Below are 18,368 nucleotides of genomic sequence, written 5' to 3' on the forward strand. Positions count from 1 at the left end.
TTCATCCTGCTGACTTTTTACCTTTTAGTTAGTAAATGCTGAACATTTCATCCTTGTTTCTCATAAATATTTGATTTTATAAATATATATGAAGAAATATTTTATCTGTTGGTGTTTAAAGAGAAAACTGCTGCTAAACCTGTTTATGTGTTTAGTGCAGGGGTCTGCAGCCTTTCCAATCCAAAGAGCCTTTTTTCCCTCAGCCAGCTAAATAAAACTCCTTTAGAGACGCAAATGTTACGAGACTTTTCAAAAAGGCAACTTAATATATATGTATTTATATATATATATATATGTATATATAGGGCTGGGCGATATGACGATATATATCATCTGGACGATAGAAAATGTCTATCGTTTCATATGAGGCTCTATCGTTTACGCCACGGTTAGGTGCGTTACTGCAGTATTTTACACCAAGATTCGCCTTACGACATACCCATGCACGCTGCAATACATTAACAAACATGGAGGAAGATGGTAGCAGACCCGTTTCAGAGCAGGGTAATGCATTACAAGGTGACCACCCAACCCAAACCGAGGAGCTTGTACCTAAAAGAGGGGCAACTTCTGTCGCATGGATGTGGTTTGGATATAAAAAGACCGACGTGGAACAGACAACCGTTGTTTGTAAAGTATGTCGGCTCCCGGTCCAAACAACGGACTCCAACACTACAAACTTATTTTATCACCTGCGCAAGAATCACGACAAAGAATACAGAGAGAGTCAACGAGCAAAGGCCGCAAAAGCAGCGTCGAGCGGTGGCGAAAGTGCTCATAATAAACTCCAGGCGCAGACGCTGCAACAGGCTTTTACCCGTGCATGTTGAATGTTAATGGCAGATGTTACCATGACCACCATGTCTTGCTTGGGAAAAAGGTTCTAAATAAAAGAAATATTTAGTACATAATACCTTTTATTTGTTTAGTATATCATTTCACACTGCATTTCCACATTGCAATTTTATATAAACTATTCATTAATTGAAATTACAAAAAAATTCTATATCGTGATGTATATCGTTATCAGGATATAAAATGAGCTATATCGGGATATGAGATTTTGGTCATATCGCCCAGCCCTATGTATATATATAAATCTTTGCAGCCTTGTTTGAGTGTCACTCTAACTATTGCAACCCTGCTACTCATACTGTAAGAATAACAAACTGATAAAAAAAAAAAGAGAAAAGAGAAAAAGGAATACTTTTGATGCTTGAGCTGGACAAAAACAATTTTTTGTTTGTTTTTTATTTATTTATTTATTTTTATTACATAATACATGACAAAGATCCTTAGATAAAATGCTTTTTTTCAATGGTTTCTATACCCAAATTGTCTTCTAATTCTGGAATGACGGCTTTATATTAGAGCAAGTATTGAAACATTTATTTAATTCGTTCTGCTTTCCAATGAATACCTGATAGGAGTGAGTCATAACAGCAGCAGTAATTTACAACAACAGGATGAGACCTTAAAAACTATTCTAGTTAGTTCAAGTAATATGAACCATTGGCAGTACTATAAAATACTGAAAGAGTACAAGATTAGCAACTGCACTGTGACACTACAGTAAACAGAAATTCAGCACAAACATAAAATAGGCTGCAAAAAAAGAGGGCTGTAGATACAGTACAGTAAATATAACTGGACATAATCAGTTATAAATTGTCTGAATACATCTGATTAATCTCATCACTATAATGGATATCGTCATGCAGTTCCATCTCTAACTTGGCTGAAGTTTCATCTCCATGGCAACTGAGATATTACCTGCAGTTGAGACTCTTTAACTTGAGAGAAGTTTGAGGAAGAGATGGAGTCCACAGGAGAAGTGTCCCAATAGATTTTTAATATTTTTTTTTTTTAGTGTGGGTGGGGGGGGGGGGGGGGGGGGGGGGGGTCATTGATTTATGTACATTAACATTTAAATGCAAATTATAGTCAAGACTGACAGATGTCAGGGGCACAAAGCAGGAGCGAAATTATTCAAAGACCACAATGAAAACCAGTGAAATGGGGGCTGAATCATTTTACCTGCAACTGTTTAGGAGTCTTTTTTTAATGCAACCAATAATACCTCAGAATTATATTAAACAAATCTCTAAAACATTAATAGCTGTGAAATCAGCTGTGTGTGCAAAACGGTGTACATTATTAAAAACAGCAGTGTAGCACAAAATAGTGGTGTTTTTAATTAAATGAAAAAAAAAATAAATAAATAAAAAAAAAACTTTATTAATCCCAGAGAGAAATTGCCTCTGAATTCACCCGGACCAATTAAACCTTAATTAACCCCTTAGTGAATCCCATGTATTATATAAAGCCAGTCTAACATTATTTGTTAGCACTGTAAAAACCACAGAGGACCACAGTGCTGTGCAAACATCACAAATCATGTAAACCCAAGCATAAAACGACTAAAATCTTCAGAAAAGTATTTTATTATACATATTTTCTCTAAAATGTAAGAATGCTGTTTATTCTTATATTAAAATGTTTATGTAATGACAACATTTTTGGCATCTCATTTGGATTTAAACCAAACAAGCAAAACTCATGCTTTTATTTATAATGCACATGTATATATATTTTTGAGCCTGTAAATCAAAGTTAACAAATGATTCCTGAGGTTGTAGCTGTAAATGACGCTTTGTTACCTTGTGAAACAGATCTGTCTGAGAAACTGAGGTTTGTGCTCATGTAGAAAATAATTTGGTAAAGATGGAAATGAAAGGTAGTTTACAGGAATGTACTGTTTTGTAAATGTTAGCATTACTCGGACTCTAAAGTAATAAACCGGATATATCTTTTGAAGTTGAAGAGAACATAAAATCATCTTAGTGGTAAATAAAGTCTTCACACATTAAACAGCTATCTTTAAATTTTCACAATATCATAAAGTCTAACCCACCTGTGTTACAGAACTACTAGATTTACTTCAGCAACTCCTACTTAGTAGGAAACAACCAAAACACCTGCCTGACTGGACAGCTTCATATGGGATTGAGTTATCACCAACCAGTCTGAGGGGTAGCAAACTGGCCCTAAATTCACCCTGGAGGATGGTGTTAGGTCCAAGATTCTGGAAATATGGGATCACTACAGTCAAAGACTGTAGATGTCTGGACTAAAAAGGCCAGTTCTGTGCTGGGTAGGGAGGTGGACCCTATTAGAACGGTGGTGGAGCAGCAGATGAGGAGGAAACTGCAGGGCATCATGGACAATAATAAACACTCCCTCCATAACACCCTGACAGGACAGAGAAGCAGCTGCAGTACCAAGAGGTTCAGGAAATCCTTTGTCCTCTCAGCCATTAGACTGTACAACAGTGACCTCCAACATGATCCTCATTGCCTATAATGGGAACTATTTTTGGGCTACCCACACATTTAGCTGTGCTGCTCATTCCAAAGAAGCCCGATTCTTACAGGTTATGTCTTGTAAAGGAGACTAATCAGGCTTTGCAACAATGTGTAGTTGGAGATAATCAAAGTCAAAGTTAAAGCTGAAAATGAAATGTACAAAGCTGCTGCTGGAGGATCCTGCGCTGGCTTACTGTCAGAGTAATGTCTATTATTGAAGAGTGTGGACAAAAATATTTAAAAAGTTATAAGTGTTGTGAAATGTGAAAGACTTCTAATTGAAAAACAAAATACACTTAAAAAACTGAACTAAAAAATAAGAAAATATTGACAAAATTGTTATTATTCTATTTTATTTTATTTTGCTGTTCTAAACATTTTTCGGTTGTCTTTTTATAAACTTTTTACTTTCCCACGACATCCCTCGTTATGGCAGCATCCATTACAAATATATGTACTAGGCTGATTATGCTAATTAGCGACTTCTAGCGACTTTCAGGACAGCCAATAGCTACTTTTCTTACTGAGGAGTTGGGAAAGATGGAAGATCAAATCAAATCTGATCTGATTTGACAACTTCTATGTCTACTTGTTTTGTATTAGTTCGACCAGTAAGATTTTTTTTTTTATGTCAACTGCAAAAACTGTGAATTGTAAACATTGTAATTTCTGAATTTATTGTTTAAGTATTTATTACTAATACAGTGAAAATGAGAGGAAATTTCAGTGTGTGCCCCTAAATTTTCTCCTTAAGCTCCTAAAAAGTGAAGTTAGGGGCCACTGTGCTCCTCGTAGAAAAATGCATCTAAACAGCAAGAAAGCAAACTTCCAAAACAGTGTTTTCTTAATCAACTCAAACTATTATTCAAATATCAATCAACCAAACACAAATTTCTTTTGCTTCCCATCAAAATAACCAGCCGTCCTGCTAGTACATGGAGGTCATTTTCGCACTATAGTGGACAATGAAGAAAGGAAGATTTAATGGGGCATGTTGAGAAAGAAAGAGAGAAATTTAGAAACTCTGATGAATCTGAACAGTTTTCAGCAGAAACTGCCCTATAATTCAGTCACTTTCTGACTCTTAATTCCAGTCTTCACCTTTGCCAACTCATCCCATTTACAGATATTGCTGTTCACAGGCCAATGCAATAATCCTGAAAGAAGTCATTTTTCCAGGCTACTTCACCATGACTACTTCCTGTGAGTGTGTGTGCTATAGGCGAAACAGTGCAAAAGGCAATTACTTTTAGCCTGTACCAGGTTCTTTCATCAACCTGTATTACTGAACTTTCTATATGTCACTTAGCAGCAGTGACAGGAAAAGGCACAAAGGTGCTGACCACCTCCCTCTTTAATGACTGCAGCCACCCTCAGTGAGCCAGTCCCTCTGGCCTGTAATGAGCAGGGAGACCCATGTCTTTCCTCGTCCTCACACTAATACATCTCAGCTACCTTCTCCCGTTTAACTGGCGCCAAATTCTGCTTCATTTCCATCGAGCTACTCTGTGAACCTACGTTGTGAGGAGTGCACACTCAGCACTATGAGATGAGAAACCTTGTAATAAATTGATTCAGGTTTGTATGTGACTGTGTTTATGTGAGCGGAAGTGGAGGGAATTTTTCTGATTTAAGCATAAAAGTGGGATGGTCAAGGATTCTCAAGAAAAGGTAGTAAAATAGTGATTTCTTTGTTATTGTGGCTTTTAGGGTGCCCCATAACACAAAGAGAGCAAAAAAAAAAAAAAAAAAAAAAAAAAAAATCTACAGACTTTTTTTTATCATTGATGTACAAATCCAATTTATTTCATCCTGGGTTATTCTAAGAAATCATTTTTATTTCGAGCCACAGAGCCTAAGTGAGTCTCCTCTGTTGCATCCACATTGAATATTGTTCCAATGGATTTCTGTGCTAACTGGTAACTACAAACCAGGGTGTATGTCATACAGAGGAGCACAACTCTGGACCTAATCATCCCCACAGTGGCCAATTACAGCTAGCCTCTGTAGCCAATTACAGCTCTCAGAGGAGGGCATAAGAACAATGTGCACGTTCTGAACACATGCGCACCCGGACACACTTTCTGGAAGAAAAGAGTGAAGGATGAAAACTACATTTGCTTGTTTGATCTTTTTGTGCTACACCTTTGGGACTCTGGTGCACCAAAGGAAATAACAACAAAAGCAAATGTAAGTGTGTCTTCTTCCACACACCAACACATAAACCATAATGGATGGACCCTGGACACTTTTTGTTCAGCTTTGTTGTACTGTTGGTCAGAGTTGCCTAAGGGTAAACAAAGCTGTTTACAAATCTAAATTGCCAGATAATGTTTTCTTCTAACAAGAAAACTTTGGTACTGTTAATTTTAGTTTATTTATAAACTGCCACTTCACAGCAAAAGCTATCTGAAGGTACTTTAAACTAATTTAAATACACTCCACTTCATTTACCCAATTAAAATTGTTTTCACATCGTTACAGTTTGATTCAATACTCCATCCTGAGCGTGCGCGAGTAGCTGGGTCACAATGGTGAGGGGAAAAAAAACTCTATTTGAAACCCCTTAAAACTCTGCTAGATCACCGGCGCCTCCAAGCACTGTCTCTTATATCATCATCAGTTTCTAAGGAATGGTAGTGTAACGCATCTGACGGGACCAAAGCTTTTATGCGCAAATATCAGGACTGTGGACCTTGGATAGCAAATCAGTGTCTATAACAATCAGGTACAATACAGCTAACAGGCCCAAAGGAGACACAGTTTATCTGTGGAAGTGTTACAAAGGATTCAATTGTGTCAACTCTAATCAGGAACTAGGTCTACTTAAAGGAGATTGATAGTAGCTGCTCCACTCTAAGAGTGTCGGTAATCTCCAACCTACAATAAGCACCAGACTTGCTTAAGGACAATGACAATTTATTTACATACAACCCAAAATAACAAAAGAGACAATACAGGGTTTGTTGCACAGTTTCCTATCCTAAATTGTCCGTGAACCCGACCGATCGGGCTCCAGTGCGAGAATGCGGATGTTGTTCCAGCTGTTTGGCCAAAAATAAAATAGAAACTAAATAAAATAATAAAAAAAATACCTGAGCTCAGAGTATTTAAAGTGCACGTTGGGGCCCTTAAGGTTACTCCTACCGCCTCCTTGAAATGATGCAGTGTAGAGCGGTATCAGCAACCAGCGGTCGGAGGATCAGCCTGCAGTAGTTCTTTCCCACCAGGCAGGATGGCTCAGCCGAATCATTCAGTGAAGATCATCATGAAGAAGTTTATGCATGTGGAACCGGATACCCCCGGGAAAAACCAGCCAGAAAGTTTTGTGTAATGGCGACTACCTGTCGGCCTCAATTCAGCCTCATGCGCACACAGCTAACATGGCTTCTCACTCTAACAACACATAAAAACGTTTTGATTTCAACCATGAATTTTCCTTGAAACTTATCTACATTAATTAATCTGAACATACCCGACTCTCCGTGATATGGAAGAGAGAATAGTAGTGTGTTTCTTGTTCAAAAACCCGCGGAGGAATGGAGGAAAGTTGTGGCGCAGCAGCTCAGAACACGTTGCAGCAAGTGATGCGTTTATAGACCATCGGAAAAAAATAGAAATTTCATACACTAGCGAATAACCAGGGTTACATTCTCCCCCTCTTAAATACATGAGTCTCTTCATGGAATTCTACCTAACAGGGGGTTGAAGTAGAATATGCAGAGAGAATATGTTTGCAAAACTCTGACAAAAATGAGCTAAGAGCCAAAATTAAGGGTTCACCTAACTCATCATAGGTTAATCTACGAGGCTGGCGTCTCTCTCTGCCAGAACGCCTCAACTCCGCCTCTGGTTCTGGTAATTGTTCAGTAACACTGGTGCTGTTCTGATCCTCTTCAGGTTCAACCAGTTCAGGGATATCAATGACAACAAACTCTGGAGGATCTTCATCCAATGGAATGGGATGTGTGGCTACCTCAATATCTTCTGAGTTTAATGAAGACTCAGGTGGGGAACAATGATTGGGTGTCTCCCGAGTGTGTGACCTAATTTGCGGATCTGCGCGGGGCAAGCTTGAACGGATCTCACCAGTAGGCAACTGGGGTCCAGTAATCAGCCCTTCAGTCTGGATGAAAGGACCTCTCGTTATTATTTCTGGAACCACAAAGTTTGGATAGACTCCATCCTCATCACTGTACACCTCATCTTCCAGACTGTCAAGGTCATTAGAACCCTGTACTTCTGTTTTGCTCCTGTTTCTCAGGTTTCTCCTCTTTGGAGTCTGTTGGGAACTGTGTTCTGATATTTCCTCCACAGGGAGGAAACCACATGGTAGGAGGAGATCCCTATGTAGGGTGCGGTTTGGTCCGTCTCCTGACTCAGGTTTTACAACATATACGGGACCATCACTGACTCGTTTTATCACAACATGGACCTTTTGTTCCCATCTGTCTGCGAGTTTGTGTTTACCTCTGATGTTCATGTTTCTAACCAAAACTCTGTCTCCTTCACACAGTTCTGCTACTCTAATCTTCTTGTCAAACCTAGTTTTGTTCCGTTCTCCAACCTTATGGGAGTTCTTTGCAGCCAGAATGTAGCTTTCCTCCAGGCGTTGGCGAAGGTTTTGTACATACTCTGAGTGTGATTTGCGATTGGCAGTTTCTGGTTGAATACCTAAGACCAGGTCAATAGGTAGTCTGGGTTGTCTGCCAAACATTAGTTCATACGGGGAAAACCCGGTTGCGTCATTTCGCGTGCAATTGTACGCATGAACTAGAGGTTTGACAAAGTCCCTCCAATGACATTTATCCTTTTCTTCCAAAGTACCTAGCATCTCCAAGAGTGTTCGGTTAAAACGTTCCACCGGGTTTCCACGGGGATGATAAGGAGTGGTACGGATTTTTACTGTCCCCATCAACGCACACAACTCCTTGATTGTCTGGGATTCAAAATCCCTTCCCTGATCACTAAGTATGCGACTGGGGAACCCATAATGAACAATGAAGTTCTCCCACAACGCTTTTGCAACGGTTCTCGACTTTTGATCTTTAGTTGGCACTGCCATAGAAAATTTTGTGAAGTGGTCAGTGATGACTAAAACATTTCGCGTGTCTCGGTTATCTGGCTCAAGTGATAAATAGTCCATACAGACAAGTTCCAGCGGGTAGGTTGTTACAATATTTTCAAGAGGTGCTGCCCTTTGGGGCACTGCTTTCCTCCTGAAACAGCGTGGACACTGCCTGCACTTCTCCTCTATAAACCTTGCCATTTTTGGCCAGAAAAATCTGGCACGTGCAAGATGTAAAGCTCGTTCGGAACCGAGATGACCAACTTCATCGTGCACTCCACGCAACGCTCTCTCCCTGAACTCTTGGGGTAAGACTAACTGCCACACTGTGTTACCTTTGTCTGCCCACTTCCTGTATAACACTCCATCTCGTAGTTCAAGCCTTCTCCACTCCTTGAGAAGAAGCTTGACATCAGGAGATTCAAGGTTGGTCTCTCTGAAACTAGGTTTCTGAGCTTTTCCAAGGAAAGCGATGACACGTGAGATGACCGGGTCTCCTCGCTGAGCTTCGTACCAGTCAGAGCTTGTCATAGACGGTAGTGTGTCTTCTCCAAATATGTCTGTCACTGTGGATGGATCAACTGCAAGAGATTCTGCGACTAAGATTTGTTCTGGGTCTGAGCAGTGCTCAGCCTTTGTCCCCACAAAATGGCGCTGACACAAGGCGGATACCACTTCATGACTCATCTCTCTACTCACATCTAGGAGACGTTTCTTCAGGTCATCAATCCTATCCCTTTCTTTGATGAAAGCTTCATCTTCGACGGGAGGACCTTGTGGTCGTCGGGACAGCCCGTCTGCATCGCGGTTGGCATGACCGGCTCTGTACTTGATGGTGAACTGGTAAGTAGACAGAGCAGCCAACCAGCGATGTCCTGCAGCGTCTAACTTAGCAGATGTTAGCACATACGTGAGGGGATTGTTATCCGTCACGATAGTAAAGTTAGAGCCATAAAGATAACCATTGAATTTTTCACAAACTGCCCACTTCAAAGCTAGAAATTCGAGCTTGTGGGTGGGGTAGTTCCTCTCACTCTTAGAAAGTCCTCTGCTTGCATAAGCGACAACACTCAGCTTCCCGTCCTGCTCTTGGTACAGCGCTGCACCCAACCCATCACGACTGGCATCGGTGTGCAGGACATACGGTAACTGTGGATCGGCAAAAGCAAGGATAGGCGCAGATGTCAAGGCTTCAATGAGTGCTCTGAAAGCATTTTCACATTCAGGTGTCCACTCCTCTCCAAAAGGTAAGTTGGTGTTTGGAGGGGGTCTGGACTGTTCTCTGCGGTACACTTTACCTCTCTTTTTGGGTGGGTAATAACCGGCTGTAAGATTGTTTAGGGGCTTTGCAATCTTGGAGTATCCACTGACGAATCTCCGGTAATAGCCTGCAAAGCCTAAGAAACATTTAAGCTCTTTCCTGGTTGAGGGACGAGGCCACGTTTTCAGGGCAAAAACCTTATCAGGGTCCGTGTGAACTCCTTGAGCATCAACCACATGACCCAAGTATTTCACAGAGGGCCTGAAGAAGTGACACTTCTCCGGGGACAACTTCAACCCAAAGTCCTTCAAACGATTCAAAACTTCCATTAGCCTGACTTCATGCTCCTCCAAAGTGTCGGAAAAGACGATGAGGTCATCAAGAAACACAAGTACTTCGGTGAGGTTCAGGTCGCCAACGCACCTCTCCATTAGGCGTTGAAACGTGCTTGGAGCGTTCGTGACACCCTGAGGCAAGCGATTGAATTCATAGAACCCCAGAGGGCACACAAAAGCGGTTTTAGGCTTGTCCTCCTCAGCCATTTCAACCTGGTAATAACCAGATTTTAGGTCCATGACAGAGAACCATTTGGCACCACGTAGGGCTGTGAAAGTCTCCTCGATGTTTGGGAGGGCATAAGCATCCCTAATGGTTCGTGCATTTAACTTCCGATAGTCAACACATAATCTGATGGAACCGTCTTTTTTCCGTACGACAACTATCGGGGATGCGTAAGGGCTCTCCGACTCCCTGATAATTTTTGCATCAAGCAGTTCTTTAAGGTGCTGTTTGACAGCTTCCCTGTCGCTTGGGTGAATGGGCCTTGGCCGTTCCTTAAATGGTCTGTCGTCTTTTAATCGAATATGGTGTTTCACCATGGTGGTGTGACCATGAGACAGGTCATCGAGTGCAAAAACTTCCAGGATGGATTCAAGCTTGTTGGTGATACGCTCCTTCCATTCTGCTGAAACGGGCGACCCATCAAGACAAAGTTGAAGTTTTTTAGCATCTGGCTGATTATTACCAGGCACATCTGAATTGGGTGTCAAAGAAGAAATATGCTGAGCAGCACATACCTGGGCAATCACAGTTCCTGGTTGCAGCGTGACGCTGTGACTATTTAAGTTCCGTAAGACAACTAGGATTTTGCTCTTAGCCTTATGTGGAATGTCCATCAAGGCGGGTTCAAGAAACAAGCTACCAGGTAACTTCTGGTGTTCATGAGGCTCAAGGACAAAGCTAAGGTTGGGGATGTTCTTCCTCAGCCTCACACTACCCACGACACAGCACTTTTGGTTGCCTGGGATGGTGATCGGCACCTGTCCGTGCAACTTCACTGGATAAGTGTGGCTGTCACCAACTTGCGCGTGAGATAAATGTTGAAGTACCTGCACTACATCCTTAGAGCACAACCTGTGAATGAAACCTGGACCATCACGTTCAAATAACTTATCATGAAGTCTCAACAATGCATTAGTGCCAATCAAGAGGGGTGTGGTGCTGTTGAAACGGCAGTCAGGTACTACAAGAGCCAAAACCACAAACTCCTCTTCTTTGCCTGTAACGTTTTGAGGAAAGGTAATGCGGATTTCAACATAGCCAAGATAGGGGACATGCTGTCCTCCTGCCCCTTCAATCTGAAGCAACGCTTGAATTGGCTGAATGGGAAGGTGTGATAGTTTGCTTCTGTGAAATGACTCCGACATTGTAGTGACTTGTGAACCACTATCCATGATAGATTCACATTGTATATCCTCAACAAAAACAGAAGCTGCACAACGAGGACCTATAAGACCAGGTGGTAAACCAGATCTGGAGCTGAAATCTTTAGGTACTGTCTGAGTCTTTGTTTTACTTTGAGTACAGGCATTCTGTTCAACCAGGTTGGGACTGATATTGGCTTCAGCTCCTGAATGTCCCACTACAGGGGCCGCTACTAGTTTAAAGGAAAAAGGTCAGTAGTCTGTTGGGCTTGGAACCGGTCTCGCTTTTCTTTTAACTCTGCATTTTTCTGACAAACTAATGCCTGATTAGGTTCATTTGGGCAATGAGAAGCAATATGGTTATCTTCGCCACACCTGAAACAAAACCACGCTCTCGGCATCGAATGAGGTTTAACAGGTTTCCTAGTACTGCTACCCCTTGCTGTTGAGCATCCTTTACTGTCATTGTCACTCTCTTTAAGAAGTTTTTGGTTCTGAGTGAGCTCTCGGAGCTGTTTTGACAGCTCATCAATCTTGTTCTCTAATTTAACAGTCTCATCCTGTTTCTGTTTCAGTACTGCACTGCGCTCGCTGTCGACAGAAGGGTTCTTAGATTTCTGGCTCAGCTTCTCTACCTGCTTCGTAAGTTCATTCATCCTCCTTTCAAGTTTGGACATCTCACCCTGCTTTGCACTTGGCGCTGGAGCAGGTTCATCATCATAAAGAGATGCATCAAAGATTGAGTGGGCATGTGAAGCTGCTCTAGTATTACCAAGGTGTTTTTTCATCCTGTCTAGCTTGGCAGATCTACGGTCTTCTTCTGTTCTTACCATGAGCAGTAGTTCTGAGAATGGTGGTGGACTGTTCTTTTTGTTCTCTAACTGGAGAGCTAGGATGAGGCTCTGATCCCAGCAACCTCTAATGAACTGTTTGAGTAAGTGTTCATTTAAGGTTTCAGCTGAGACTCCCCCTCTCGAAATGACCCTAGTAAGGAGGCTATGGAGTCTACTCAAAAACGCTGAGGGTTTTTCCCCAGTGTTCTGATTGGAACTGAGAAATGCTGCGAACAACTCCTCCCCATCCTCTATAACGCCAAAAGCAGAATCAAGCTGACCAATATAAGCGCTGGGTGGGGAACTCATACCAAGTAGCTTAACCACATCTGCTGCTGGGCTGAGCAGACTTTCCAGTATTTTCCTAACCTTTTGTGTATCATTAAGAGTGGAATCAGTAAGGAGAAGTTTCACCTGAGTATGCCAAGTTTCATAGTCTACCTCACCACTGGGTCTAGGAATGCGGCCAGAAAAGGTGCGTAGCCTAGTTGGTGTTGGCCCTGAAGTTAATGACTCATTTCTGATAATGTGCTCGACAATTACCTTCTGGACTGGTGGTGGGTTAACAAGACTCGGCTCAACATTAATGGAGTTCACGAAAGCACTGGCAGGTATACTGTGGACTTGCGCCTGGTTAGGAGGTTCACCATGATGACTACTCACAGAATCCTGAATAGATACGTCACTATCTTGAGCTGCTTGAAGCGTTGGGTCAAGAATCCTGGGGTTGTGTTGAGTTTCCTGGACCTCATTCTGAATGATGCTCAAAAACCCTGCTGTACTTGCACCTCCAACAGCTTTGAGCTCTTCTAAGTATCTACGAGCAATCTCCTTGCCTGCCTCTACCTGTGCAACGTCACGAATGGTTCTGACAGACCAAACAACTGCAGGATCATTAGGGCTTGGCAGGTCGCCTAGGATCAGGGGATCGATTTTGGAGATGGCTTGTTCAGATGAATATTCAATCAGACATCTACCCTCTAGCTGGTTTGGTTCATCGGGAATCCGTACCACTTGCGAAACTTTACCGTCACTTGAAAAAACTCCACAAATATCCTCATCTGTACAGCTCTTTTCAATGCCAGTCACATAAAGTGAGCGTCGGCCATCTACTTCGAAGCAGTTACAAAGATCCATACTTGACTAAATAAAAAACTGAAAGGTGGATGCTGTGGGCTGGAGAAAATGCTACTGTTTATCAATCTCCTGGCTGGCTCGCCACTTTGTAACGCATCTGACGGGACCAAAGCTTTTATGCGCAAATATCAGGACTGTGGACCTTGGATAGCAAATCAGTGTCTATAACAATCAGGTACAATACAGCTAACAGGCCCAAAGGAGACACAGTTTATCTGTGGAAGTGTTACAAAGGATTCAATTGTGTCAACTCTAATCAGGAACTAGGTCTACTTAAAGGAGATTGATAGTAGCTGCTCCACTCTAAGAGTGTCGGTAATCTCCAACCTACAATAAGCACCAGACTTGCTTAAGGACAATGACAATTTATTTACATACAACCCAAAATAACAAAAGAGACAATACAGGGTTTGTTGCACAGTTTCCTATCCTAAATTGTCCGTGAACCCGACCGATCGGGCTCCAGTGCGAGAATGCGGATGTTGTTCCAGCTGTTTGGCCAAAAATAAAATAGAAACTAAATAAAATAATAAAAAAAATACCTGAGCTCAGAGTATTTAAAGTGCACGTTGGGGCCCTTAAGGTTACTCCTACCGCCTCCTTGAAATGATGCAGTGTAGAGCGGTATCAGCAACCAGCGGTCGGAGGATCAGCCTGCAGTAGTTCTTTCCCACCAGGCAGGATGGCTCAGCCGAATCATTCAGTGAAGATCATCATGAAGAAGTTTATGCATGTGGAACCGGATACCCCCGGGAAAAACCAGCCAGAAAGTTTTGTGTAATGGCGACTACCTGTCGGCCTCAATTCAGCCTCATGCGCACACAGCTAACATGGCTTCTCACTCTAACAACACATAAAAACGTTTTGATTTCAACCATGAATTTTCCTTGAAACTTATCTACATTAATTAATCTGAACATACCCGACTCTCCGTGATATGGAAGAGAGAATAGTAGTGTGTTTCTTGTTCAAAAACCCGCGGAGGAATGGAGGAAAGTTGTGGCGCAGCAGCTCAGAACACGTTGCAGCAAGTGATGCGTTTATAGACCATCGGAAAAAAATAGAAATTTCATACACTAGCGAATAACCAGGGTTACAGTAGCGTGAAACTCTGTGGGGTGACGTGTGATGGATAGCCTACCTTTTAGGTGATCTATGGAAGTTTTCCAGGTATTTATATCCCATCCAGCAGGTTTACAACCCAGCCACAAAATGTAGTTTTTATTCAGAGACTATACGTTAAATCCACAATGAGTCTGTGGGAGACTGCGCTCTGAGTATCTTGTAGTTCTGTGTTTATCTGTGTCTGGATACATCTTTCTTCATCCATGTGATTTTTGTCCATCAGAGACACATAACATCACAATTCCTGTTTTGGTACATTCTACGGATAACCGGAAAAAGCAAAGTATCCCTACAGGAATGGATCGCTACTTGGGATAAAAGTGATAGAAAGTGGGCAAAGAAAGAAAGTCTGTTGTTGATGGACTTCTTGAAAGGTAAAATATGAAAGTCGAACATGCAGAGACAGAAATGTTAAGCTCATAATAAATGGATTAAAATGCACCTTGCCCCAAATAATAAATAAACAGCAATAACAACAAGATTAACATAAAATACATAAATGCATCTATATATAAAACAACTGTTTAATTGTAATGAGGACATAAAGTAATAATTTTTCTTTGTACTTCACTGACACAGTAGAGAGTTATAGTATGTAGCTCAGGAGAAAGAGTGGACTTTTGCCAGTTGGAAAGTTGGTGGATTCCTGCTTCCCCAAACCAATTGGTCATGGCACTGAACCCCACTTTGCCTCCTTTTCAGCAGTGTGTGAATGTCGTTATGTACAAAGCAGTTAATAGAAAAAGACTGAGAAGTGCTGTATGTGTTTGTGCATGAATGGGTTAATGTGGCTGGCAGTGTAAAAGTGCTTTGAGGTCAGAAAGACAATAAAACTGATAAATAATAGCAGTCCATTTACCGTTTACTCATGGAAGCTACGCGGCAATTCTTATGTAGTGATACATGAAGATTGCATTGGCATGAAAAAGTGTGAATATAACTTGCTAGCACTGGGTTGGAACCCTTTTCCTAGATTCAACAAGGTGAATCATTCCTCAGAGATTCTGCTTCATATTAACAGATTGCAGATTGGTCGGCTGCATCCATGATGAGAATCTCCTGTTCCACCACGTCCCTGAGATGCTCTATTGGACTGAGATCTGGTGGCTGTGGAGGCCACTGGAGTCCAGTGAACTCATTGTCATGTTAGAGATGATCTGAGCTTTGTGACATGATGCATTAGTGATGCACATGTTGGGATTTTTAATGCATATATGAAATAATCTTGCCCACCCAAACCCACTCCACCCAACAAAACCAGTTTTCATAACCCACCCGATCGCTATTAAATACACACTAAAAATGCAATTGAAGGCTGATTTTATTTGGCCTGAAAAATGTGCTTGACAACAGAGTGGAACCGGCAATTGGCAACAACAAATGATGTAAGATTGCAGGCTGCACACATTGCACCGGTGTATTTAATGACCCACCCCACCTGCCCCACAATTAAAGTGAAATTTTTTTTGGCCCAACCCACGGGTCGGCCTGTGCATTACTATGGTGCATTATACTTATATAAGCAGAAGCCATCAGAAGATGCAGCATGGTGGTCATAAAGAGATGTAGATGGCCAGCAACAACACTCAGGTAGGCTGTGGTGGTTAAACCAGGCAACACTGGCACTGAGGGGCCCAAATTGGGCCAAGAAAATATCCCCCACACCATTACACCAAGGCAGGATGGAGCCCTTCTTTCATGTTGTTTCCACCAAATTCTGACCATCTGAATGTTGAAACAGAAGTGATGACTCATGCAATGTTTTTTTCCATTCTTCTGTTATCCAATTTTGTCTGTTTAAAGTTTTTTGTTATTATCTGACAGGAGTGGCACCCGATGCCATTTGATTGGCTAATGAGCTGTTTCTTGTCAGACTGTAACATTGCAGATGTGTGTGTACCTGCATGTGTGTGTTAAGTTTAATCTCAAATTAGTTTTCATGCATTCATCTTCTGTGCCTCTCAAAGTGTCAGCAAACAGGAAATCAATACTTGTAATTTTTTATATTATGACTAACTGCACATTTGATTGCAGCTCAGATGTTTGGGAGGAAGCATGGCCGCAGATTTGTCAAATTTGTCAAACTGGTCAAATTAACACGTGGTCACGAATCACAAGCACTAATGAGAGTGTTTGGCTCTGCAGGTCAGATTACAAGCACAATCAGCTTATTCCAGTAATGACAAAAGCGGTCAACCACAAGCAGCACAAATTAGCTTAGAGTCCTAAACAAGCAAAAGAGTTGATGATCAGGATGCTATAACTGACCAATAACATCGATTCAGCTTGTTTCTTGTTGGTCCAACACAGGCCGTGATCATGAACCTGACTACCAGTTCAGTTAAAGTATATAAGGTGCTCTCTTTGGATCATAAATAAATAACTAAATAAATAAAAAACTTTCATCAGGCCTGCTTTAATAGATAATAAATAAATAATAAAACCAGCTCCGACTTGAAATTTCTGGAAACAGCTAAAAAACTTGTTTTTCTGCACTCAGGGGCAACGGAGGGGAAAATGTGGAGGAGGTCATCCAAGCAACAGACATTATGGTGTGTTTATTAAAAACTAAACACACTAAAAACCTAAATAAAAAGAGCAAAAATATGGAGAGCTGTAAAAAGCTTTGATAGTGTGGTTATGACACGACTTCCAGATGGCTCATATTCCCTCCAGTCAGTTAAGAGCAACATGGTTTGGCAGTCGCACCAATAACATCTCCAGGCTTTCCAAATGAAGTTACACAAATGGAGACTAAGTTAATTCACACATTCCCTCCTCCATCTGCTGCTGACATGTCAAGTGCAAAATTTAAGATGTTTTTTTTATATATCAGTAACACAAAATGGTGCTGAACAGTTCTAAAAACACAAAGCTCACTAAATCACCATGTAGCTTTTCTCTAATCATGAATCTTATTGATTAGCATTGGTTTCCTCTGTTAAGCATCATTTGCTTTCTGAGAACTGACCTTGTTATTGATGGTTTAAGTGAATGGGGCCGTTACGCTTTTACATCATCATCGATAACTTGTTAGTGTCTGGCTCACTGTGAAAATCATAAAAGCGCTGCAGTAGCGTTGAAGCTTTCTGAGCATTTGGATGATCTAAAGATCAATAAAACCATTAGCAGGTTTTCTGTGAAACATGAGAGACATTTAAAAAGAGGGACATGACATTTTTGTTTTTATAGCTCATCTTGGTGACATCCTGATTGGTTTGTCTCAACCTTTACTCTCCATATCTTTCTTTTTTTTTAACTGAAGGACAGATGTGAAAACAAACATGTGACATGAAAAATAAATGACTGTATCCACTTCGATGTTATTATTTCTGCAGCAAATCTTGTGCAGAGATGGACATCAGGGGGCAAAGATGTCTGAACAGAGGGTGGGATGAAAAAAAGATAATGACTGTACACGCTGGTATATTTGCTTCTACTGCACAAGTCACATATCGCACTCCAACTCAGGTTGTGACACTTTTTAAAATACAGATCCCAAGACACCAACGTGTCAGGCACGCAGCAGAGATCATCCTGTCATCCATTTCAAATCTGACAAGTGAACTCAGCCTTGTAGATGTGCCATCTCCAAACGCATCTTTAAAATATGAAATTCCTCCAGATTTTCCCACTCTCTCCTGGTCCCTGTTGTATGTCTGCAAAATGACTGCAAAAGGCTACTGTAGGTGTCAGTGCAAAACTTGATATGTCTGACATAGAAGAGCTGTTGCAAGGCAGAGTCTCAGATGCAGAGAAAAGCTGGGTCTCTGCAGGCATGATTGTGTTTATCTAAACCCAGTCCTTGTCAGTGAAGACAGGAAAACAAAGACTATGGCAATAAAGACCTTGCCCAAATTATTCGATTGTCCCCTT

General features: G+C 41.4%; 1 protein-coding gene and 2 long non-coding RNA genes across 3 annotated transcripts in view; all 3 read right to left on the reverse strand.

Annotated features, from left to right (window-relative positions):
* Positions 1-18,368, reverse strand: part of LOC121637794 (alpha-1,6-mannosylglycoprotein 6-beta-N-acetylglucosaminyltransferase B-like) — a 189,433-nt gene that overhangs the window by 54,460 nt on the left and 116,605 nt on the right.
* Positions 6,270-7,022, reverse strand: LOC121637798. The gene is made up of 2 exons (XR_006009948.1): positions 6,841-7,022; positions 6,270-6,761 (listed from the first exon to the last, which is right to left on the reverse strand). It is a non-coding gene; the product is annotated as an uncharacterized LOC121637798 (long non-coding RNA).
* On the reverse strand, positions 13,719-14,453 carry LOC121637797. Its single transcript, XR_006009947.1, has 2 exons — positions 14,290-14,453; positions 13,719-14,210 (listed from the first exon to the last, which is right to left on the reverse strand). It is a non-coding gene; the product is annotated as an uncharacterized LOC121637797 (long non-coding RNA).

The sequence above is a fragment of the Melanotaenia boesemani genome, chromosome 4, assembly GCF_017639745.1.
Source record: "Melanotaenia boesemani isolate fMelBoe1 chromosome 4, fMelBoe1.pri, whole genome shotgun sequence".
In the NCBI taxonomy this organism is placed as follows: Eukaryota; Metazoa; Chordata; class Actinopteri; order Atheriniformes; family Melanotaeniidae; genus Melanotaenia; species Melanotaenia boesemani.